This window comes from Ambystoma mexicanum, chromosome 1q (genome assembly GCF_040938575.1).
Source record: "Ambystoma mexicanum isolate Mex_15411 chromosome 1q, UKY_AmexF1_1, whole genome shotgun sequence".
Taxonomy (NCBI): Eukaryota; Metazoa; Chordata; class Amphibia; order Caudata; family Ambystomatidae; genus Ambystoma; species Ambystoma mexicanum.
In genome coordinates this window covers 673771925-673796217 of record NC_090922.1, presented here as the reverse complement: position 1 = coordinate 673796217, position 24293 = coordinate 673771925, and the positions used below count along the sequence as shown (strand labels likewise).

The following is a 24293-nucleotide window of genomic DNA, read 5'->3' as shown; positions in this document are numbered from 1 at the left end:
ACAGCCGGTGTACCTTGCCCAGGATGGCCTTCGTCCTCTCCTCAGACAGTGCGGCCAACCGTGCCACTGTGTCGAGTCTGGCTCCCAGGAAGAGGGGGTCCTGCGACGGTACCAAAATTGATTGAGAATCCCAGCTCTGTGAGCAGGCGGACGGTCTTCGCTGTGTGGTCGACGGCAAGTTCTCTTGACTTTGTTCGGATGAACCAATCGTCCAGGTAGGGGTAAACATGGATCCCCTGCAGGCGCAGCCGCGCCGCCACAGGTGCCAGGCACTTGCTAAAGACCCTTGGGGCCAACTTCAACCCGAAGGGCAGGGCCTTGAACTGGTAGTGCCACACTTGGACCACGAAACGTAGGAACTTTCGCTATCCTTTGTGTATGGGGATGTAAAAGTAAGCATCCTACAAGTCCAGCGACGACAAAGTCATCTTCCTCCAGCTGTCGACAGCACGCGCTGAAGGGTAACCATCCGGAACTTCTGGACTTGATGCATTTGTTGAGGCGCCAAAGGTCCAGGATGGGTCGCCAGCCGCCGGTCTTTTTTCGGATGAGGAAGTACTGCTAGTATACTCTGGAGCCCCAGAGCCTCTTTGGGACGAGTTCTATTGCGCCCTTTCTCAGCATGGCTCGTACCTCCAGAAGCAGCTGTGGAACGTGGTTTTCTTTCCTGGCCACAGGAGGGAAATGAGGACACTTTCTTTGAAACTCCAACGGTCGGTGGAGATGGACTCCCACATGCTGATGAAGTTCGCCAGCCGGCCTCCCACCAGGGTGCTTAGGTGGGGGTCCGACGTCACGGCCGGTTCAATCCTGTTTCGCCGAGGCCTTGCTACCCTGGGCTCCTTGGCGACAACGGTATCCACCGGTCTTGCTGCGGTCTGTGTAAGTTTCCTGCGATGAGGAACGGGCAGATTGGCGGTACGACAATGAACTGCCGCCAAATCTTTTGGAGGTGCCTTCCGAAAGGACAGCCGTCGTTGATGAAGAGCGCGTAGGGCACGGGCCGTCTCAGTGTCCACTTTGATGGCCTGTAGCGACTCCTCCACCGCTTTCCCGAACAGGTTGTATCCGTCGAAGGGCATGTCCAGTACCCTGGTCTGCCCGTCCCGAAGGAAATCGCTGGCCTTCAGCCAACCGCGCCGGCACAGGCAAACGCTGTTGCCAATCTGGCGAAAGCCGCTGTGAGCGATCGATATCCGTGTCCACCGTGATGGCGTGGTCTGACGCCACCTGCCTTCCTGCAGGATCTTGTCGTCTGGGAGGAAGTCTAGGAGGGGAGCGATCTTGAACCACAACTCCCTGTCGTAGCGTGCCACGATCGCGAGGGCGTTGGCCGCCTTGATGGTCGTCGCTGCCAACGAGATGACCCGTCGTCCCATGGGGTTCAGCTTCTTCCCCTCGCCGTCCGGTGGGGAAGTGGAAGTTGATGCCGTCGCCTCAGCCGATTTCTTCTTGGCCGCCGCTGAGACAACCGAATCCAGGGACGGATGTGCTCTGAGGCACATAGGAGCGCAGTCTGGGACCCGGTACTTCTTCTCGTACCGGTCCCTCTTCGCAGGGGCCATGGACGGGTTCTTCAGCAGGGACAGCCCTTCGTCCCAGATGTCGTCCAGTAGCGGGACTGAGAGGACAGTCTTCCTCTTGGCCTCCCGTCGTTGGTAGAGGAAACCTTCCCTCTCCTGCTCTTCGGGGTATAGCTGGAAAAGCTCTGATGCCCTGGCGATCAGGTATATGCTGTTTCCAAGGCTGTTTCACTGACCCGTTTCTATTGAAGGAGAAGTCTAGGTAAAAAAACTATGTTTTTACCTCGTTAGCGACCTTAATATAGTTTCCATCTATGTTGAAGGAGCGGTAATGAACACCTAGTTTAGTAGTGATGATAGGAGTGGCTAGGAAGAGAAGCTCAGTTTTCTCATTATTCAGGTACAGACCATGTGTGGCCATCCAGGCCTGAATGATGAGATATATTCTGTTTATAAGAGCTAGGTATTTGTCATAATCACCTGTCAGAGGTATAAGGATCTGGTGTCATCTGCGTAATTATTGTAGGTGACACTCGGATGGTCCACATCATCAAACAATGGTTTGGTGAACACATTATACATGGTAGGCGATACACACGATCCCTGTGGAACTCCACAGGATAGGGGGGTAGGGTCAGCTGCAGCCGACGCAGAAAAGACTCATGGATCTATTGTTTAAGAAGGAATAGATCCATGTTGTTGCTTCTGTTGAGAAGTGAGCCGCTGTCGAGAGGTGCTTACATAAAACCTTGTGGTCAACCAAATCAAAGGCGGCGGACATATCCAACAGGAGCAAAAGGGCCGATTTCCCTTCGTCTTTCAGATCGTCAATCTGGATCTTTAGGTCAATCAAGGCTGTTTCTGTGCGTTGGGGCCTAAAGCCAGATTGACGGAGACCAAGTAGCTTATTGGTCGCCAGCTAATTTTATCTATAATGTTTAATAAGAAGGGGACTGTCGTAATTGCTCTAAAATTAGTGGCTATGCTAGGGTCCAGAACGTTTTTCTTTTTTTAGAAGTGGGAGCACCCATGAGTTCTTCAGATTAGTAGGGATGGTGCATGTGCGGAATGAGGCATTGATTAGCGAGGTGATGAAGGGAGTGAGTACACTCGCTGCTTCCTTTATGACAAAAGCTGGACATGCGTCACCCTGGCAGTTGGACGGTTTGAGCGAAAGTATGATTTTTTGCACCTCTGGGGAGATACTGGGATGAATTTGAATCGTTGAGTCGGTTTAGGGAGGGTGGGGCTCTGTTTCCCCAGTGTTCCCTTGAGGAGGCAAGTTATGTTTTTTGTCAGCTATTTTGTTTTGTAGCAACGCGATTGTTGGCAAGGGCATCTTGAATTTTGGTCCTTGATGCAATTGTCTGTGTGGGGGGGGGGGGGGAATAGGAGACTCGAGTTTGCTTAGGATGGTAAAGAGTTCTCTGGTACAAGAAATAGCTTTATCAATCCTATCGTTTATAGGTGTCACATTTAGATAGGATAATTTCTTCTTTGTAGTTAGCTGTGATTTTGAGAAGGATATCTTTATTGGCTGTAGAAGGGTTGTGTTTCCAGGTGGTTTCACATTTCCTTTTTTCATTTCTTAGGCCTTAGAATTTGGGAGTGAACCGTGTGTTCTGGTGAGCTGTAGGTTTACTTTTGCGCATTTTAAGAGGTGCAATAGAGTCTAGGGCTATGGTGAGGGTTTTGTTTTAAAGCTCCACTAACTCCGCTGGATTGGAAGAGGTGGGAAGAGGTTTAAGCAGAGGTTGGAGAAAAGGCTTGAGGTTATCTAACGTGATATTTTTCTTATTTCTGGTTGGGATGGAGGGAGCAATAGCATTCTTCCTGATAGGAGGTATGCAATCTTGCAGATTGAATGTCAATAGAAAGTGGTCAGTCCAGGATTTTGGTTCGATACAGGTTATGTTAGTTGCACAATTAAGGTCCGCTACCCAGTCTAGGATTCTTCCTTTATCATGTGTGGGTAGGAGGGCTCTCTGAGTGAGGCCTAGTTCAGACATTGAGTTCGCCAAAAGCAGTGCAGATTGATCTGTGGGGTCATTGAATCCAAGGTTAAAGTCACATAGTAACAGGATTTGCCAGGAGGGCTTTGTGTTGGTGGAGAGGAAGGTGTTGATTTCATCTTCAAAGGAGCCTATGGGTCCAGGGGGTCTATAGATTAAATGCATTGTTATAGTGCGCAAGGTGGTGAGGGGACGTTTCACGGTCAATAGTTCACATGACATGGTGGGGTCATGTGGGACGATTCGGAGTCCTAATGTGGCTATAGCGATAAAGGCAATGCCACCCCCTCTAGACGACTCTGTCGGATACGAGGACTGTGGTGTAATTGTCTGGATTAGCGATAAGGATGGACGGGCCTGCTGCTGCATGTAAGCAAGTCTCTGTGATTGCCAGGAAATCCATTTTTATCTATAATCAGGTCAGCAATGTCAGCTGCATGGGCTACAAAGGATCTGGCATTGATCAATGCCCCAAGGATAGCAGTAGGGCAATTACTATGGGCAGGTGGTTTAGTTGTGGTTGATGTCCGTCTTTTTTTTATTTTTTTAACGGCTTTATGGTTTTTTTTAAAGGGATTTTTGTTTTGGATTGTGGGGGACCATTTATGAGTATGGTGCCAGGAGAGAGTGTGTATGACTTGCCCAGTCTCGAGCCAAGTCTGGCGTTTCTTGCTATAGTTGGGCATGGGCGTTTCAGGGTGGGTAAGGTTTTAGGGGGTTCAGGACTAGTATCAGGGGTGCTAGACCTAGTGTTTTGGATGGTATCCAATGACAAGGTGTGAACATTAGGGGCATTCGTGTCTAGTGGTTGTGGCGAGGCTTTAATGGAAGCGCTAGTGTATATAGGCTTCATTGGTGGTAGGAAAGGAGTGGGCTTGATCCTGCAAGTCAGCGTCAAAGGAGGGAGGAAGATGGTGGGTTTGACACAGCCATCCGCATAAGGGTGCTTGGACATGGTGAGTGAGTTTCTTGGCTTGAGGGTGTGTGAACTGATGCTAGCAAGGGGAGATTTGGACTGGGTGATGGCATTTATAACGAAGACAATACTATGAAGGCACACCCAGGGTAAGGCATTATGGTATTTGCTACAGGCATGCATAATTACCCAGTCACAGTACGCAATGGCAGAATACAGGCATTAGTTACTCAGCAAACTGCCATAAATAGGGGTAAGCAGGCCTAGTATGCATCAATATAGAAGGCCGGACAAATCAAGCTGATAAAAGTCGTGTGGGGCATACCGTTGGGCAAGAAGGTGCAACCAAAAAATAGAGTCAAGCTAGTCAGGTCAGGCACGCAAGTTTGGCTACGGTTGGCAGCGAGTTAAGATAATTTACAGCTACACATTTCCAGTGACACGGCAATGAATAAACGATTTTATGCAGTTTATAAACCTATGGGGCACGTGACGACTAAGGTGCCACCGGAGGTATGCTCGCGATGGGGCCACCAGATCTAGACTTAAGTATAGAATCAAAGTAGACGGGTCAGACACATATGTTTGGATACGGTTGGCAGCGGCTCAAGACTATTTCAAATTACACATTTCTAGTGGCACAACAATAAATTATCAATTTCAGACAGTTTAAAAATGTATATGTAGCACGTTGGGGTATGGTACTACCAGAGGTATGAGCAGTATGGTCACTGTAGGGCACACAGGCTGGATGTGCAACTAACAACCGGTCATTCTGCTATGACGTCGGCAATGTACGTTACAGTAAATTCAGGCATTTCGCATTACATCATGTTTTACGAGACATACGTATGAACTTGGAAGGTAGACATTACATTACATTTATAAAGCGCTCTATGGGGCCGTAGGCATGAAGGCGCTAACAAAACAAAAATAGCAAATATACAACAAACATGCTCTCCTATACTAACCTACACAAGTACCATCTCCGGCGGTCATAGAAAAAAAACCAAACCTGTTGGCCGGATACTTGCAATATAGTGCTGCCCGAGATACCAGAGTATGAAAAGAAAAAGGTTTTAAGTTCTTTCTTGAAGCTGGCCAGGAGTTTATGTTTGCGCAAGTGATCTAGAAGTAAATTCCACAAGATGGGGCTTTAAAGGAAAAGGCCCCATTCTCTGCTTTTGAGGTTTTTGGTCTTAGTTGCTCCAGGAAATTGTGATCTCGAGATCTTAACGCTCTAGTGTTTACTTTATCCTTGATATAGCATTGAAGATAGAGGCATCATTAGCATTCTATATTTAAATGTTATAATCAATGTTCTAAATTTGATTCTAGCCTACACTGGAAGCCAGTGCAGACCCCCCTGGCTTCCGAAACATGTTCGCGTCTGGCAAGCCCCACTACAACTCACAGCCCAATTCTGAACCTGTTGCAGTTTCCGTAGAGCCAACTTGCTGATGCCTAGTAGGAGACGGCAACAATAATCTAATTTGGCCCCTATTATAGCTTTTTTTTCTGAGATATAAGAGGTCTCAGGTGTGATAACAGTTTAACATAATAGACTGATGAAGACACGACCGAGGACACATGTGCTTTCATATTGAGGGACTGGTCAAGGGTAACGCCCAGTATTTATGTTTTTGGAAGTGGGCATATATCAAATCAACCCCCAGCGTGAAGGAACTATAGGCATGATTTAGTAACTACAATGAATATGGAGAACCCACATTCATTAGCTCAGTCTTGGCTCTGTTAAAAGCCAAATAATTATTCAACATCCAGTTTTCAATTAGGCTGAAAATTCTATTCACTTCCAGCTCATCTAATTCATGGTAACCGATTAGGTGCACCACGCATTGGGTGTTTCGGCGTAATTTGAAAAAGTTACACCCTCCTGCTCCAGATCCAGCATATAGAAAAATTGAGCCATAAAAAGATTGTATATACATGGTGAGGTGCTAGCCCCCTGTGGAACTCCAAAGAGAACTGGGATTGGATCAGCTTCGGCAATGTCCGAACAAACACTACTGTGTCTTTGTTCAAGAAAAGAAGCGATCCAAGCAGCAGCTTAGTTAGAGAAATTAGCCACTTCCTTCAGCCTGTTATTCAATATGGTGTGTTCGATTAGATTGAAGGCTTCAGATTGATCCAGGGATATAATCAAAGAGAGGCCGTTCTTGTCCATTTGTGTTAATAACCTGGATTTTAATTCCAGAAGGGAGGTCTCAGTTCCGAATTGTTTTCTGAAGCCTGATTGATGAGTGCAGGATTGGATGTTGATTCAAATGTTCAGCAATCTGATAGTAAGCAACTCTATCAAGAATTTTCAACAAAAATTGAGTATTTGAGATTTGACGGAAATTTAAAGGTTTATCTCTTGACAAGCCTGGTTTCTTAATGATCGGGGTAACTTTAGCTTGTTTAAGTTCCGCAGGCGCTTTCCCTTCCTTAAGTGAAGCGTTAACAAATATACAAATTACTTTGACTAGGGACGGAGCAGATGATTTAATAATCGTGGAAGCACAAGTGTCGCCTCTACAATGAGAAGGTTTCATCTGACCGACAGTAACAATGTGTTAATTGCGGCGAGGTGGGCACATGAAGAGTGCGTAGGTGGCCACAATTCAAGATGAAATGGCGGCAGTGAAACAATGGAGCGAAATAACTAGTGATTGCTAGAGAATTGAGGAAGGGGGCAGACCTTGCGTTATACTAGGGGTACACGTCGGACTAAGATAGTTGAAGGCTGATTACCAGCGAATGTGTTCATTACAGTTAAAAGCAGGTCTAGTCAGTTTTCAAGGGTGCTAGGTAGGCGTCGGACACGGTTGGGCCGGATGATCCTATTCAGTTGGCTGTTAAGTATACTTAACATGTCACACAGTATGCTTGGAGAGGCTTGTAGTAGGGTTTCTCAGCCAGGGTGATGTGGACGGAGTTTGTGGTCACAGAGGGGGCAGAATAGTTCTTAGCCTGTGACAGAGTGGTTTTGTCGGTTGGTCAGGTGCGAGGAAACAGTGTACCGCCCAACGGCCTCGGTCGGCCCGGACAGACAGACAGGCAAGTGCCTTTAATAGCGTGCCTTCAGTAGGCGGGCCGGGTTGCGCCTTCCAACGGGGTCGGCTCACAGAAGTAGGCAAGGCACACCAATGAGCGTATGAGTGTATAAAAGCAACAACAACAAAAATAAAAAAGGCAATTGTAATAGTAGCTCTCAATCCTGTGTCTTCATTAATTTCATAAACATCGAATATATCTACCTGTATACACGATCCCAAACAGTTTAACAGAGAAAGCTTTTCAATTTAGTCAATTACAATTATTTTGTGGTGGCCTATTAGGCCTATTTTTAACTTTATTCCACAAATGATTTAAAATAACATTCCTCCTTTTCCAACACCAAAAAAAGGGAAAAATTAAGAGGCAGATAAGTGGTCATAACAGGATAGTAGAAAACAGACACTTTAGGTAGTCCGGCTGCGCTGGCATGCCAAGATGCATCACAATAATCTAATGTAAAGTGGTTTCATATAGCACAGGTTCTGCATATTGGTGGCCTAGGGTTGCATGGCTCTGCAACCTAGGGGTGCATGGAGAAAGGAGCAATGAAGGGTATGCCATGATGACCGAAGTCTGCCGTCATGTCAACAGTTCAGTGGGACCACAGTTAATACAAACGAAGGACAATAAAATTCAAAAAACGTTCCACTAGGGTCCCTGCAAGTCCCGGAGAGAGGGAAGTGTGTCTGATGAGCAGTGTAAGTCGACAGGTGACATGCCCTTGCTGTAACTGAGAAGGCCAAAGAAGCAGCACTGGCAAATAAGAGCTGATGTTGCTGAAGCTGAGAAGGCCAAACTATCAGTCCAAACCAAAAAGTAACGAGAACCTGCCGGACAAGAGGTAAGACATGCAGATACCCACTAAGATACCCGGAGGAATGGACCATAGACAAAAATGCCATATGATCAATTCTTCAGGATTAGGAGGAATTGTTCAGACAAAAGATTTTCGAACACATGCCGACCAACAGAAACATAGGTTGCCGGATAGAGGCTATCCATGGAAATTTGGGAGGACCGTTACAAAAGGGCAGCAAATACTGATATAGGAATGTATTTATTTATTTATTTGCATTTGTAAAGCACACTGCAGCCCTTAGGCATTAAGGCGCTATGAGAAGGCTTAGGGAGGCTTGATTCAGGGTTACAGGAATGCAGCCCCAGCAGAGACTTGAAAACAGAAGCTAGTTACGGTTAACAATGGACATTTTCATGACAGTTTCAAAACAGGCAAAAAAGCAGTACATTGTCAAAATCATGTTACAGTATACACAACATAGGTTGTTAGACAAAGAGTCTAGTTTTGATGGTCTTCCTGAAGGTTGCATGGGAGTCAATACCCCTGATGGAAGGGGGAAGGGAGTTCCACAGCGTGGGTGCCATGTTAGGGAAGCTTGTACCGCCCGCTTTCACTCTGCGGGTAGAAGGTACAAGGATTCTGTTGGTATAGGCCACTCTGGTGGGCCTAATGGGAGTGTGCAGGGTGATCCTTTGAGCTAGGTAAGGTGGAGCACGACCATGCAGGCACTTGTGCGCCAGGGCGAGTGTTTTGAATGTAATTCTCTCCTTGACGGGGAGCCAGTGGACCTTCCGCCTGACCTCAGAGATGTGGTCACGTCTTGAGATGCCTGTTGCGGCCCGGAGGGCATTATTCTGAGCTAGTTGTAGTGGCCAGGTTTTTTTGGGAGATGCCTACTAAGAGGGCATTGCAGTAGTCCAACCTCGACCCAATTATTGCCCTAGCTATGGTAAGGCAGTTTGGTTGGGAAAGGTAAGGTCTGGCTGCATTGAGGAGTTTAGAATCTTACTGTCATGATACCTGCCCCTCATGTCCCCAGCCCTCCAAGCTGTCAGGCTGGAGCCAGGCCATGATCACCTACATGGCCCTCAAGGGCCTCTCCATCCCTCCAAAGACCCACTTGGGAGTCAGACTTGGCTCTTGTGGCACAAGACTCACTCACTCCCATAGGATAACATTGGGGATTGGACTTGTAGTGCTTTGAGGGGGACAAGATGGATGCCCCCACGTATTTCAGTTCCCAGAACTGCATGTGCAGTCTAGTCTTTTGGGTGTGGTTCAGCCCAGAGACTATTTAAGCCACGCCCGGGCTCAGAAACATGCTGTGTGTTTTCTGCACCTGCAGCGTGACACTCATCGTGTTCGGATCGGTCTCCAGTAGGCCTGCATCTTTCTTCTGCGCTCAGCTCCTGCAAGAACAAGAACATCGTTAGGACAGCCTTACATTGCGACGCTTCTGCCCATCATTCATCGCTTCTTCTGTTCTGCGGGTATCTTTGGCGGTGTCATTCCCATCCCGGCACGCCGCTTCCTAAGGAAAAGGGAAAACAGAAAAAAAGACATTAGTAAGCATTCAGCAAATCTTCGCTTATTTTTAAACACTGTACGAGCTTCAAACGCTTATCTGAATCCCAGCTGCTCTGGGGGAACTCTGTCTCCGGAACTTCTCATCCATCTGCAAGAGGGAAAAGACACTCCAGGTTAGCATGGAAACATCTAGAGGCGCTGCATACCGCGCTTACTCGCGCATCGCGCTCTCACTCACCTTCAGCGCTATTCATCTCAGCAGCACGTCGCCATCCCCGGACGCCGGCCATCATCTAAGGAAGGAAAGGAACGAAGTTAGAGAACTGTTCAAAAGACTCATTATACTTACCTGTCGGACTCTTGCCAGTGAAGTAACTAGGCAGCAACAAACCCGCATCAATCAATGCGCCCCTGCGCTGAAAGCAGGACGGAGAGCACACTTTCCAAGAAAACAAGGTGAGCTGTGGATCAAACAGAAGGGTTGGACCCCGGGGAAGAAGGGGTTCAAGCACACAGAGACAATAGGGAGTTAAACTCAACCAATCCTGTGTTTCAGGCCCAGTCTCCAGTCGAGTAGACTCTAGGGAAGGGTTCGAGGTTGTAAGAGGTCAGAAGAGGCTGAGTGACGTCCCCGTGGATACCAGGTGAGCGTTACAGCTACGCTGCAGAGGAGGCAATTGCGTTGACCTGTCTATTCATGGATAGGTCAGGTTCAATGTATACGTCCAGCGTCTTGATGACATTGGTAACAGCGATAGGATGTTATCTACTGTGAAAGATTGGTATTGTTCATCTAGTTTCCTCAAGATGGAGGGGGGCCCCAATCAGCAGGAGTTCTGTTTTCTCGCTGTTGAGGCAAAGCCAGTTTTTGGCCATCCATGATTGGATTGTGGAGTAAATGGCATGGAGTGTTTTGAGGTCAGATATATAGTCACCAGAGAGGGCGATCAGCACCTGGGTGTCATCAGCATAATTAGTGTATGAGATGCCCAGTGCGTCAAGAATTTTGAATAGGGGCCTAGTGAATAAATTATAGAGTGTGGGAGCTATGCACGATCCCTGTGGGACCCCATACTTGATGAAGCTGGGGTTAGCGCATGAGGATTCTGAGAAAACCTTCATGACTCTATCCTCCAGGAAGGAGGTTATCCAAGCACAGGCCCTCGGGGAGAAGTTGGCTGCGGTGGAGAGGCGATGGCAGGTCGAGCAGAGCTGTTTCTGTGCCGTGTCTCGGTCGGAAACCGGACTGCCGAAGACCTAGGAGGTGATTGTCTTCGATACATTTTTGGACTTGCAGGTAGGCTGCTTTGTCCAGAATTATAAGCAGGAAGGGCACTGTGGTAATGGGCCTGTAATTTCCAGGGGGTCGAGACAGGGTTTTTTCAGGAGCGGTCCGACCCAAGCTTCTTTGAGTCCAGCTGGAACGTGTCCAGCCTGGAAGGATGAGTTAATGAATGCTGTGATGAGGGGGGACCAGAGGGGAGGCACAGTCTTTAATGATCTGCGCTGGGCAGGCGTCGCCCTTGCAATTGGAAGGTTTAGTGGAGTTAAGGAGGGCAGTGACTTCAAGTTCGCTCATGTCTTTGAAGTCGAACATGGGCGAGGGGGTGAAGGGGGCTTCCACCCTAGAGGTGCTGTTACAGTTGTCAAGAAGGTTGGAAAGGGCATTTTGGTGTGCTAGGATTTTGGTATGAATGGTTTCCAATTTGTCTAGCATGGCATTTTGAATTTTGTTGCACCAAATGTCATCTTTTAGGATAATCCTGGGGAGCGGGAGACTCCAGCTCTCGGAAGATAGCAAATATTTCCCTAGTTCCTGACTTGGCACCTTCAATCCTGGTGTTATAAGAGGAGGCTTTAGCCTGAATGATGGCTCTTTTGTAGTCTTTGGAGACAGCCTTAAAAACAGCTTTGGTAGTATTGTTTGAGCGTTTTTTCCAGTTAGCTAGAGCAGCCTTTTTTTTGGAGCAAAGCTTGAAGAGCTCCTCGGTGAACCAGGCGTTAGAGTGCTTAACTTTCTTAGCCTTTTTGAGGGTGAGCGGGGCTACTGTGTCCACTGCTGAGGTGATGACTTGATTGAAGGTGGATGCTAGGACTTCCGGGTCATTAGGGAACGGGTGCTTAAAACGTGGGAACTGCGAGGTAAGGTGCAATGTTTTCCATAGTGAGTTTACGTGAACTTCTCGCGGGAGCAGCTGGGAGTGGGCTAGTTGATTTCGGAGGGTCGACGTCACTGATATCTAGGACGCACAGCCTCAGTTGTAGTTTTTTCCCCAGAACGTATGGCACCAATCTCCTGCAAGTATGACTGCAGAAAGCCTTGCTGAAACGTAAGCTGCAATCGCTTAAGAAATTCTGTAGAGGGGCAGGCTGGGAGGGTGCGATGTGGAATACGTCGGAGGAACATCCCATCGAAAGAACGTTGCCAGGTAAGAAAATAACTTGTTCTTCGAGGGGATTGTGTCCTCCGACGTATTCCACATCTATGACAGACTCCGAAAGCAGTACCAACGTCTGGAGGTGGGAAAAAGAATTTAGAATGCCCAATCAAATTGCAGAATAGAGGACCGCCTTACTAAAGGCCAAATCTTGCCCGTGGATAGAGTCCAGGGAATAGCGTTTTACAAAAGTATGGACAGAGGCCCATGTGGCTGCTTCACAAATATTACGAATGGGAACACCCCTCTGCAGAGCAGTAGAGGCAGGCACACCCCTAGTAGAATGAGCCCGTAAGCCTACTGGAGGGTCCTTACCCGCCAAACAGTAACATTCAGAGATCTTCAAAAGGATCCATCTGGACAAGGTCTGCTTGGAAACAGCTTGACCTAAACGCCTTCCAGCATATCCTACAAATAGCCGATTGTCCACTCTGACCAGGGACATCCTTGAGAGATAGAAGCTCAAAGCTCTCCTCGGAACCAACCTATGGAGCCTCTCCTCTTCCTTACCAGGATGCGGAGGAGGATAGAACGCCGAAGAATTACCTTCTGGCTTAAATGAAATTCCGACACAACCTTCCGAAGAAAAGAAGGACAAACCCTAAGGACAACCCTGTCCTTATGGAACACCGTGAAAGGTGGCTTGGCGGAAAGTGCCTGCAACTCACTCACTCTGCGAGCAGAAGTAACCGCAACTAAAAATACAGTCTTAAAGGTCAACATTCTCAATGGACAAGAATGTAAGGGCTCAAACGGAGCTCCCATTAGGAATTTTAGAATTAAGTTCAAATCCCATCCCGCCACCTGGAAAGGTGACGGTGGAAAAACATTAGTTCGCCCTTTTAGAAACTGGGAAACCAAAGGAATCTTAAAAATAATAACACTCCTCAGATGAGCGCTTAAATATTGACAGCGCCGCCAGGTAACCCTTAATGGTACCCACTTGCAGGCCCTTGTGAGCTAATGAAAGCAAAAAAAGACAGAACCACAGGAATTGAACACTGAAAAGGATCCACATTCTGAACCCTGCACCAGTCGCAGAACTTTCTCCAACGGCAATGTTAGAGGGATTTTGTTGCTGGCCTTCTGGCCGAAAGCAACACCTCCATCACGTCTTCAGGGAGGTCCCAATCCGTATACCTCAACCTTTCAGATACCAAGCATGAAGGCTGAGAGACTTGACCTCTGGATGGAGAACCCGACCCCCCTTCCATGAGAGCAGATCGTCTCGATAGGGAAGACGGTTTGGAGGGCAGATGGACATGTCCAGAAGGTCCGGGTACCACGCTCTCCTGGCCCATGCCGGAGCAATGAGGATCATTCGGGAACCGAACCTCCACAACCTCCGCAACACTTGCGGAATGACGGGGACTGGAGGAAACGCATACAGCAGTGGAAAGGACCACTCTACTACGAACGCGTCCCCTAAGGCTCCTCTTAAGAGGAAATTCCCACAAGCAGAATCTTTCGCACTTCCGGTTGACACTGGTGGCGAAGAGATACACTTGTGGGGTCCCCCAAAGGGCAAAGATCTCCAAAAGAACTTCCTGAGCCAGCTCCCACTTGTGAGAGACCATGCTCTGCCTGCTCAGAGCATCCGCCACCGCATTTTCGTCGCCGGCCAGATGAAATGCCGCGATCGAAATTTCCTGCTGTATGGCCCAGAACCAGAGCTGCATCGCCTCTCTGCACAGTGGGAGTGGCCCTGCCCCCCCTTTTTGTTTAGGTAGTGCATGGCCACTGTATTGTCCGTCATAATCAGGACATTCTTCTCCCGTACAGATGGCAGAAAAGCCTTCAGGGTTAGCCTGACAGCCCGCAGCTCTAACAGATTGATGGAGTCTGGACTCCGACGGAGACCAACGACCGGTGACTGTCAACTCGTTCGCATGAGCTCCCCATCCCGTGAGGGATGCGTCCGTCACGATCGTCACCTCCGGCCAGGTTAGCCAAAATAGTACTCCCTTCATCAGATTGCCTTCGTCGGCCCACCACAGAAGATCCTGGGCAACCGAGGGCGGCACCTGAACGGGATCCAACATCCTGCCAGAGGACTGCGACCACTGCAGAGATCTCATCCGCAGCCTGGCCTCTGGCACCAATAGAATGCAGGATGCCATGAGGCCGAGCAACCTCAAGAAATCGAACGCCGGGAGACTCTGGGCATGTTGAAACTTGTCCATCTGCAGAATGTGATGAGCCCTCACGTGGGGAGGCGAACACTGCCCCAGGGATGTGTCGCGCATTGCTGCGATGTACTGGAGCCGCTGGGTAGGTGTCAATTGAGACTTCTTTAAGTTGAGGGAGAAGCCCAGCTTGTGAAGGGAGTGGCAGGTGACAGACAGATGATCCAGGACTTGCTCGGGAGAGCGCGCCCTGATCAACCAATCGTCCAGGTAGCGGTAGACATGAATCCCCCCTTTCCTGAGATACGCTGCCACCACCACCATTAGCTTGGTGAAGACCCTCGGGGCGGAGGTCAATCCGAACCGCAGGACCCGAAACTGAAAATGCGAGTCCCCAACCACGAACCTCAGGTACTTCTTGTGCTTGGGATGAATCAGCACATGAAAGTAAGCATCCTTGAGGTTGAGAGACACCTACCAGTCCTGAAGTTGAAAGGCCTGGAGGAATTGAGAAAGAGTAACCATCTTGAACTTGTCCTTCCTGAGGCACCTGTTCAAACCATGCAAGTCCATGATGGGTCTCAATCCCCTGTCTTTTTTCGGGATCAAAAAATATGGGGAATACCATCCTTTGTTCCTCTCCGCTACAGGCACCAGTTCTATGGCGCCTTTCTCCAGCAGTGATAGGATTTCCTGCGCCAGGAGCGGATCCGGGGTCTTCAAAGAGCTTCCCCGGTGGATTGTCATGAGGCCTCTGCCGGAAAGGAAGACAGTAGCCATGGACTATGATCTCCAGAACTCACATCTGAAATAATGGCACGCCATGCTACAGGATGCTGCTCCAGCCTTCCCCCAACCGGCGAACCATGGGCCATGGCCTCATTACTGAGTGGAAGCGGCTGTGGCAGTGCCTGAAGGCAAGGAGGCAACTGCCCGAGCGGTTTTGGCACCTCGGATACCTTGTTTTCCACCTCTGGTACTCCTACGTTGGCCCCTTTGACTGGCAACTCCCATCGATCTACCAGAGGAAGAGTAGTATCGAAAGGAACCTCCCCTCCATTGCTGTCCCCTACGATGAAAAGGGGGAGTTTGACGTACTGCAGCGCTCAACGACTTCGCTGCAGCTTTGGGGGTCTGCAACCTCTCAAGGCTCTCGTCAGCCTTGCTGCCAAAAAGATGTACACCATCAAAGGGCATGTTGAGAAGCCGGGACTGCACATCGGGAGCAAACCACGCAAACCTGCGCATCACGTTGCTCGCCGCCATGGACCGGCTGACAGTCTGCCACGTCCAGGCCAGACTGAACGGATTCACACATGGCATCCTTGCCATCCTGCACGAGGACTAGGAAGCCATCCCGTTCCTCCGCTTCGGGAATATGTTCAGCTGCCAAAGATACACAATTCCACAGAGTGTGAGTGAATCTTGCTAAGGCACAAACAGAGTTGGCTGCCTTTAAAGCCATACCCCCAGATGAAAATACTTTCTTTGCCCAGCCATCAAAGCGCTTGTCGCCACATCAGGAGGGATGGTAGGGTATGCAGCCTGCTTTGCTGAGGCCGTAGCCGCCTGCACCACCAAACTCTCCGGAGTGGGGTGCGTAGACAAGTAGCAGGGGTCACCACTGGCTGGACAGTATTTTTTCGGAAGCGACTTACCCACTGCCGGGAGACTCTTCAGAGATGTCCAAGCTGCCGCCAACCTTCTTTGTAAGGCCATATGAAATGGCAGCACCGGGTCAGTGGGCGGACCTTGGTCCAATATATCTGTCAGGTCATCCTGCAGAAAATCAACAGGTGGCCCAGACCACCCCAAGTACTCAGTCACCCTCGACTGTACGAGGACTCAGCATGTGTGACAGGCTCAAGCCTACCAAACTCAACCTGGTAGGTGAGAGGTGTCCAGACCACTGGCGTCATGTAAAGACTGACGTAGGTCTTCCATTTGGCAGTGACCAGACAACAGGTCATCGGGAGCCTCAGGAGGCACGACCCCATCCTCATTCGACCCTTTTTCCACCTCTGAAATGTAGTCCAAAGGCTGGAACAAATCAGGCTAGGGGGTTGGGGTGACCAGAGAAGGGCTCAAAGACAGGCGTCACTGACTTGCAGAGGGCCTTCCTCTGATTTTCCACCGCCCTCCGGGGCACCTCTGGTAAAGCCTCCTCAAAAAGGCGTTGAGGGCGCTGATGAAAGCGTCGATGTCGACAGAGGCGTCGACGACTTCGACAACTGCTTCGAGGCGGGAGCCCCAAGCGTGTCCTTCGACAGCCTCGGAGTCGACGACTTCCTCAGAGCCGGAGCATCGAGAGAGTCCCTCGACGGACATGGCACCGACGGCGTTGATGCCTTCTTAGAAGGCCTCAAAGGTTCCGACGGTCTCGAGGGCGTCGAGGACCTGGACCTGGCACGGCTATGGTGATCAACTGTGTCCGATCGGGACCTCGACTGCTCCAGATGATCGCGCCGACCGCCCAAGCCCAAAAGGTGTGCGAGCGGTGGCACTAGCTCGTTCCTTGCCGGCTTCTCTCGAAGGCACGGACGAAACAGTGCCCTGCAATTCGAAAATCGCTATCATCTCCTTGCGGAATGCGTCCCATTCCGCCGGTGATGAATGCTTGTTGGGGCAAGCCACCCGCCATCTGGTGGAGTCCTCTGATGAGGACGGGGAAGGCGACCGGTGACGGCGATTCCTAGAGTGCCTAGAAGAGGCAGAGGAATGGCGGGACCTACTCCGCGACCAAGACCCCCTGGATTTACGCCGACGCCGAGAGTCGCCTCTCGAGTCGTCGGTCGAAAGCCCAGCAGATTTCAACTAACGGGGTTTAGAAACCCTACCTACCATTAACTTCTTTTTCTGCTCCCGCAAGGCCTTCGAAGTCAGGGACTGGCAGTCATCGCAGTCATCGGTGGCGTGGATTTCACCCAGGCACCAGAGGCAGACGTCGTGTGGGCCCGTAAAGGACATTTTAGCACCGCAGTCCCGACACTTTTTGAAGCCTGACTTCGGGGTAGAAGAAGACGAAGACATATTCACAAACTTTATAAATCGAAGTAGAAGAATCGAGCGCGCCGAGATTCTGAGGTGAACACATTCGCGGGAAAAACAGAACTGAGGCTATGGGCGCCGTGCGTCCTAGATATAACATCCGGTGACGTCAACCCTCGACGGAGGCCCTCGAGGACAGTGTAGCGACGTCATCGACGCAGGACGCCAAAAACATTTCCGAGGCAGCACAGCTGTGGTGATTACGGTCATAGATGAGGAATACATCAGAGGACACAAGCCCCTCGAAAGAGGGCGTATTAAAAAGCTATTTTTTTTTTTAATTCAAGCTAGCATGCACTCTTCACTTGATGAGTCTGCGATCCCATTATGGCCCGATTATGAAAACATTTTGTTTACTCTCCAGGCAGCACCGATTAAATGCACAATATGTTTAATGTTTGATTGTGGAAAGATTTGGGAGACGAGCCCTAAACAGAACAAAGTAAAAAATAAACTTGATAGGCCCTCCACATTATGACACCCAACTGGGAGGAATTATAGAAAGTAAAAAACACTACTTGCAACAGGTGGTCTTCCCAACAGCAGCAGAGTGGAGAGGAAGGGTAGTCCTGGTCTGAATCAAAATCAGGAGAAAAGTCAAGTATTCCTTTGAGAAAGGAGTCCTCTGGGACGTCTTGATTTTTAGACATTTTCTAGCAGGGTTGGTGAATTTAATTGAAAATAAGGACATTTTTTTAAGGCTGTTTTGCCTAAGGAAGATTTCAGCCTCACCTTAAAATGCTCTGTAAAGGATTAAATATGTTCTTTGAATTAACCACTCAGTAGCAGCTAAAATAAGATTTCACTAGATTTGCTAGAATTTGTTCAGTTAGAATTAAAGTCAATGGGTCAGAAGAGTCTGCAGGGAGCCAGGACAGCCAAAGTCAATTTGAACAATGTATATGGAGCGGAGGCACTTCTAAAATAGTACAGAAGTCTTGCACAAAGTTAAAGAATGGTAATGAAAAGCACTGTTGGGCCACAAGCTGTTGGGCTTGTGAAAGAGAGCTGAGATCAACTCTGCAAAAAGCAGCTACTGCAAGTCTCAAGTGAGATAATGCAAGCTACCGGCAAAAGAGGCAAGTACCCCTTAGTCAAGACAGTACCTTAGGTTTTAAGAGAGGATCCAGCTGACTTCTTTACTGTCTGGAGGACTCTTGCACAGCAGTTTGAAGGTCGGTTGCAGCTATGGGCTCTCTTCAGTTCAGCAGCACTTTGCGGTTTCAGCTACCGTCAAATAGCACCACCGTGGATTTTGGACAGTTGATGGGCTTCCCTTGCTTCTGGAATCCAGCACTCTGGTGAGGTGACCTTGGGCTTAAGTTGTCCTGCTTCGGGAGGGTCCTCAGGATCTTCCTGGATGTCTGGTCCGGCTTAAAGACTATGCACTAGACTACGGATTTCTCGACCCCTGGCACTCGGTTCCAGCAGCAGCAAAGAAGTACAGCCAGTTGGGGAAGGTCCTCCAGCAAAGTTAGTCTTTGGGCTAGTTGGTCCAACTAACTCAAGGGAAGAAGTCGTCCGTTCCAGGGATTCTCTAGTCGATTTGATATTGGAGCTTCAGCACTGCAGCAGGGCTTCACCAGGCAGTTCAGCGGCAGGTCCTGGAGGGTGCAGCAAGCTTCTCTCACAGATTCCTTCATCGGATGTTGGTCGACTCTGCCTTCAGTACAAGAACCTCGCCTTTTATGCAGGTTTCTCCCATTCATGCAAGGACAGCCAGCCAATCAGCACTAGGTGCAATCAGGTTACCAAGGAGACTAAGGACAGGGAGTTTCAGGCACCTCCCTCGCTTCCTGCCCTGCCAGACAAACTGGAGCCAGAGGCGGGTTTCAGCATTGAAGCCCACCAAAGGCAAAACAAACAAAAGTGTTCAACCTGGTTTGGCGCGCGGAGTAAAACCCAAGAAATACCAGACAATCAAGAAATGGCGAAAGAAGACTGGGGCCATTCTGACAAAATGGGCACCCATAGGTGCAATATGGCAGCAGAGGATTCAGCCTGCGGTAAAAACGCACAATGGTAGGAGAATTAAACCACTGCCACCAGCCATTTAAAGTTGTGAAGGCAACATAAAAATGTTTACATGATTAAGTAGGAAAACGGGCTACTAAGTAAACCCCCAGTACTTCCACATACGATGGGTTGTACTGGACCTACATAGGAATAACAGGTAAGTAAAGTCAGTTTCACTTTACTACTCTTGGGAACAGTAGTTCACCCAAGAGAAGGTCTTTAAACCTTAAGAAAAATCCAAAGGACTTCTCTGCGACACTGCTGTGACACTACACTGAAGGTGCTGTGTTACCATACAAAAGTAGATGCCTATGGAGTTTATCACACTCCAAAACCAAAGAACACAGAATCTAAATCAGGTCAAATATACATGAGTGTGAGAAAAAGGTCTCCCTCAGTCCAGGATAAAAATGGAAAGTCCAAAAGTCCAGCAAAAGACTGGGGGTCTCTAAGGTTGAAGGGAATTAGCACAGAAATTAGAATTCTCCCCAACAGCAGCATACCCTCTTTCCAGTGCCATTTGCAGCCCTGCAGCCCTGCAGCCTCGCCACAATCCCTCTCAAAGCTCAGCACAAGATGTGCCCGCAACCAGAGGCGTAGCCAGGATTGTCTAAAAGTGGGGCCTCAAGCTAATGTAGTTGGGTCCACTGCAGTGACATTTACAGCTGTAAATGCCCACGCTAGCGCTGAGTGGGGATTTACAGATTTCGAGTGGGCCTTGCCCACTCAGGCCCTACCCGGTCTACGCTTCTGCCCGCAACTTGGACAATGGGCTATCTTAGGCTTGCGCTTTATACTACTTACTGTAGCCGAATGTCTCTTTGAAGCGGCCAGTGATTCAATCCAGCGGAGACAGGAGGAGGATTGCCAGCAATGATGCAATGTCACTTTACTTTCATGGTGGCATCGTCACACTCCTACGCCAACTTTTGCAGCACCTCCTGCTAATGTAAATAGTGACAAGCGCTTGCTGTGGCCAGTCGCTGACCTGTTGAACTCTTGCCAACAATAAGAAGTTCAAAACAAAGGCAACCCCACAGAATTATATACATAGGCAAATTAAAGAAATTCATTAACATTATGAACCGGCACTTCATTGTAAGGGCAGGCTGATGGGGGTATTAAGACTGCTCACAGAGCAGAATACTTGGTGCTTTAAGTTTGGGAAGCTTCACTCGAGTATTTTGCTAGTGTGAAGAGGCAGTATGCAGCACTGTTATACCATTTGTTAATGACACATTAACAGAGACTGCCTGGTTGCACAGGAAATATTTAGGAAATTATGTGTTGTTAACTTCCAGTAATTACTTGAAGACCAGAATAACGTCTGTACATTAGTGTTCACAGACCCTTCACAATAGCGCACATACGACAGTCCCCTTTCTATAGATCATTAATAAAGCTGCCTACATACATCCAAATACAATCATATTTAGAGACCAACAATCTACTAGGACCCCGACAATTTGGCTTCATACCCCAACATGACACTGAAACAGCCTTGATTGACCTGAAGAATCAGATCGATGACCTGAAAGACAAAGGGAAACCTGCCCTCTTGCTCCTCTTGGATCCATCAGCTGCTTTTGATCTGGTTGATCATAAGGTGCTGTGTAAACATCTATCAACAGCAGCTCATTTTTTCACGGAAGCAACAGCATGGATCCAATCTTTCCTAAACAGATCCATGCGAGTTTTCTCTCCTTCTACAGCATCTGAGCCCATTCCTACTACATGCGGAGTCCGACACGGTTCGTGTGTATCGCATACGGTGCATAATGTGTTTACCAAACCAATTTGATCACAAACTCTCTGGGCGTCACCTACACCAATTATGCAGATGACACCCAGATCCCCATACATCTAACAGGCGACGACGACAAAGATCAGGCACTGGTTAACAAAATCCATCTCATCATTCAGGCCTGGATGGCCTCACATGGGCCTTGCCTGAATGATGAGAAGACTGAGCTACTGCTCTTAGGTACACCAGCTAATCTGAAGAAACGTAATCTCTACCTCTCCTTTAACATCGACGGTAACAACATCAAGGCAGCTAAGGAGGTAAAAACCCTAGGTTTCTAGCTAGACTCTGCCTTGAGCTTGCATAAACAAGTCAGTGCTACGGCATCAGCGACAGCTTACACTTGCAAGCTGATCCACGCCTGTAAACCATTTCTTTCTACAGAACGTTGCATTTCGCTGGCTAGAGCTCGAATACTCTCCAAACTTGATTATTGCAATGCACTGCACCTAGGTGCCAAGCAATACATCGTCAATAATCTTCAAATACTGCAGAATAATGCCCTTAGAACATCCTTAAGCATCTCCAGAAGGCAACATATTTCAGTATTCAGATGGAACAATAATTGCTTTTCCCTCGAGGACAGAATTCAACTTAAAACAGTTTCCCTAAACTACAAATGTCTTAACAACGCAACCATGCAATACCCAACAGAAAAATGTATCAAAAACAACTCCACTCGACCCACGAGGACCACCGATTCCTGTTGCCTAAGAGTCCCTAGGTTCAAACTGAAAACAGCAGGCGGTAGCAGCTTTCCTATCATGGCTGCCCAACTTTGTAACTCTTTACCCACTACCTTAAGAGGAGATCAATCCTTTCACAATTTCAGAAAAAACGCAAAACATTGGCTCACCTCCAAAGACCTACCTCAACCTTAGCCACCATAACCAGAACCTTCGGAATCAGCATCTGTGCTGTTATCTGTATTTATGTAAATAACTCCTGCATACACTCCATGTCGACTTATGTACTGAATCACCACTTCGCACAATAGTGTAACCTTGTGTCTTATGTAACCTGAAATGCATGCAATGTACCCAAGGATCTGAAAATGCCTGTAATGCGCCCAGATACCTTCGGGTTTGGAGCGCTTTATAAATAAACATAGTAGAAAGACTTGCCTTTTTTCTAAAGAGGCATCTGCCTGGATCAAATCATTCCTCAACAATAGATCCATGAGAGTCTTTTCTCCATCTGACGCTGCAGACCCATTCCCTATTACAGGCAGAGTCCCACAAGGCTCTTGTGTCTCTCCGACGTTGTATAATATATTCACAAAGTCTCTCTTTGACGTTTTGGATCATCTGGGTGTCATCTACACGAACTACGCAGATGACACCCAGATACTTATAATCAGGTAACTATGACATGGCATTAGTCGACAAAATCTAACTCATTATTCAGGCATGGATGACAGTCCACAGCCTCTCCCTGAATGATAAGACCGAGATTCTGATCCTAGGTGCCTTCACTCACCTTTCTAAACTTGATGTCCAATACTCTTCATTTAACATAGACGGCATCATCATCAAAGCCGCCAAACTTTAGGTTTCTACCTCGATTCCACATTGAACTTGCGCAAACACGTCAACGCGACTGCTTCAGCTCCCTCGTATACATGCAAGCCAATACGTGTGTGCAAACCGTATCTATCGACAAATAGCTGCATCATACTAGCGAGAGCGCTTATCCTATCCAGACTCGATTACTGCAATGCACTATATACAGGAGCGAACTAACAAATCCTAGACAAACTACACATTTTACAAAGTAATGTCCTCAGAACAGGACAGCTTTGAGTATCCCCAGGAGAGAGCATATTTCCGAAGCCAGAAGAAAGTACACATGGCTCTCCATCAAGGATAGGATTTAGTTTAAAATAGTTTCCATTACATGCGGCTCTACAGTACAAGAGAGAAAAATCACTAAAAAACCAACATCAAGACCTACCAGGTCTACCAACTCCTTCTGCATCACTGTACCACGGTTCAAATTGACAAGGCCACCCAAACCTGGAATGCCCTCCCCATCCATCTGCGCTCCGATCAGGCTTTCCTAAACTTCAGAACTAACACTAAAAAGTGGTTAGCGTTGAACGACTCTGCACCACAGAATGTGCCTAGCTCTCAGAGGACCTAAGCTACTCCCATTGGTTATTGCTCCTCCTTCCACACAGTAGTACACGTCTCCTTTTCTGCCTGACAATATATAGTACCTGTATATGCTTATGCCACTTAGTACTTATAACCTTATATTAATGTCCACTTACAATGATTATATGTATGTAACTTCTGTATCTATGCTGTCTTGTAATGCGCCCAGATACCCGAGGGTGTGGTGCGCTTTATAAATCAATAAAACAGACAGCACCTTGCAGACATTTTTGATAGTTTTCAAGTCACCATTGGGTCTGTAGGGCATATTTATGTAATGCTTGTGCGGTTACTGCACGTTTTACAAATAGTCACATGACCATCTGAAAACGCACTGTAACGTTGCTATTAGTGCGTATGTGAGCCCTGAAAATCCCCAATAAGTACTTGGAATTGAAAGAAGAAAAAAAAAAGTCTGCAAGCTACACTAATAAACATAGTGAAAAGAGTTCCGCTTTTACGGTTTATTACGAATGTGATGGTTTAAAACACTACCTTTTAATTCTTTTTCAGGTACTGAGTATGTTTGGCATATTTAAGTCAGTGATGTAACTGACTAATTGAACGAAAGCTATAGCACAAAGGAGAGCTGGGGTCGGGGGTTGGGCGGGAATGGCCAGTGGAGGAGCAAAGCTTGAGGGCGTTAGTAACAACGCCCACAAGATGTGTAGCCCTTGAAGCATTCCACCTTCCGCATAGTCGCTTGCATGGCAATATTTCGGCTCATAGGTGGCAGCGGCACATGAAGGCCACCTAATCGCCAAACCGAAAAGGCAACCAAAAGCAAACAGTCAATGGACAATCTTGGAAGCAGAAATGTTTTTGGTCCAACGCCCGTTGTTTTGTAATAATTTGAGAGAATGCC

At 48.0% G+C, this 24293-nt stretch overlaps 1 protein-coding gene across 1 annotated transcript in view; it reads right to left on the bottom strand.

Moving 5' to 3' along the window:
* Window positions 1-24293, bottom strand: part of LOC138535220 (kinetochore protein Nuf2-A-like) — a 528523-nt gene that overhangs the window by 385859 nt on the left and 118371 nt on the right. The window lies entirely within an intron of this gene.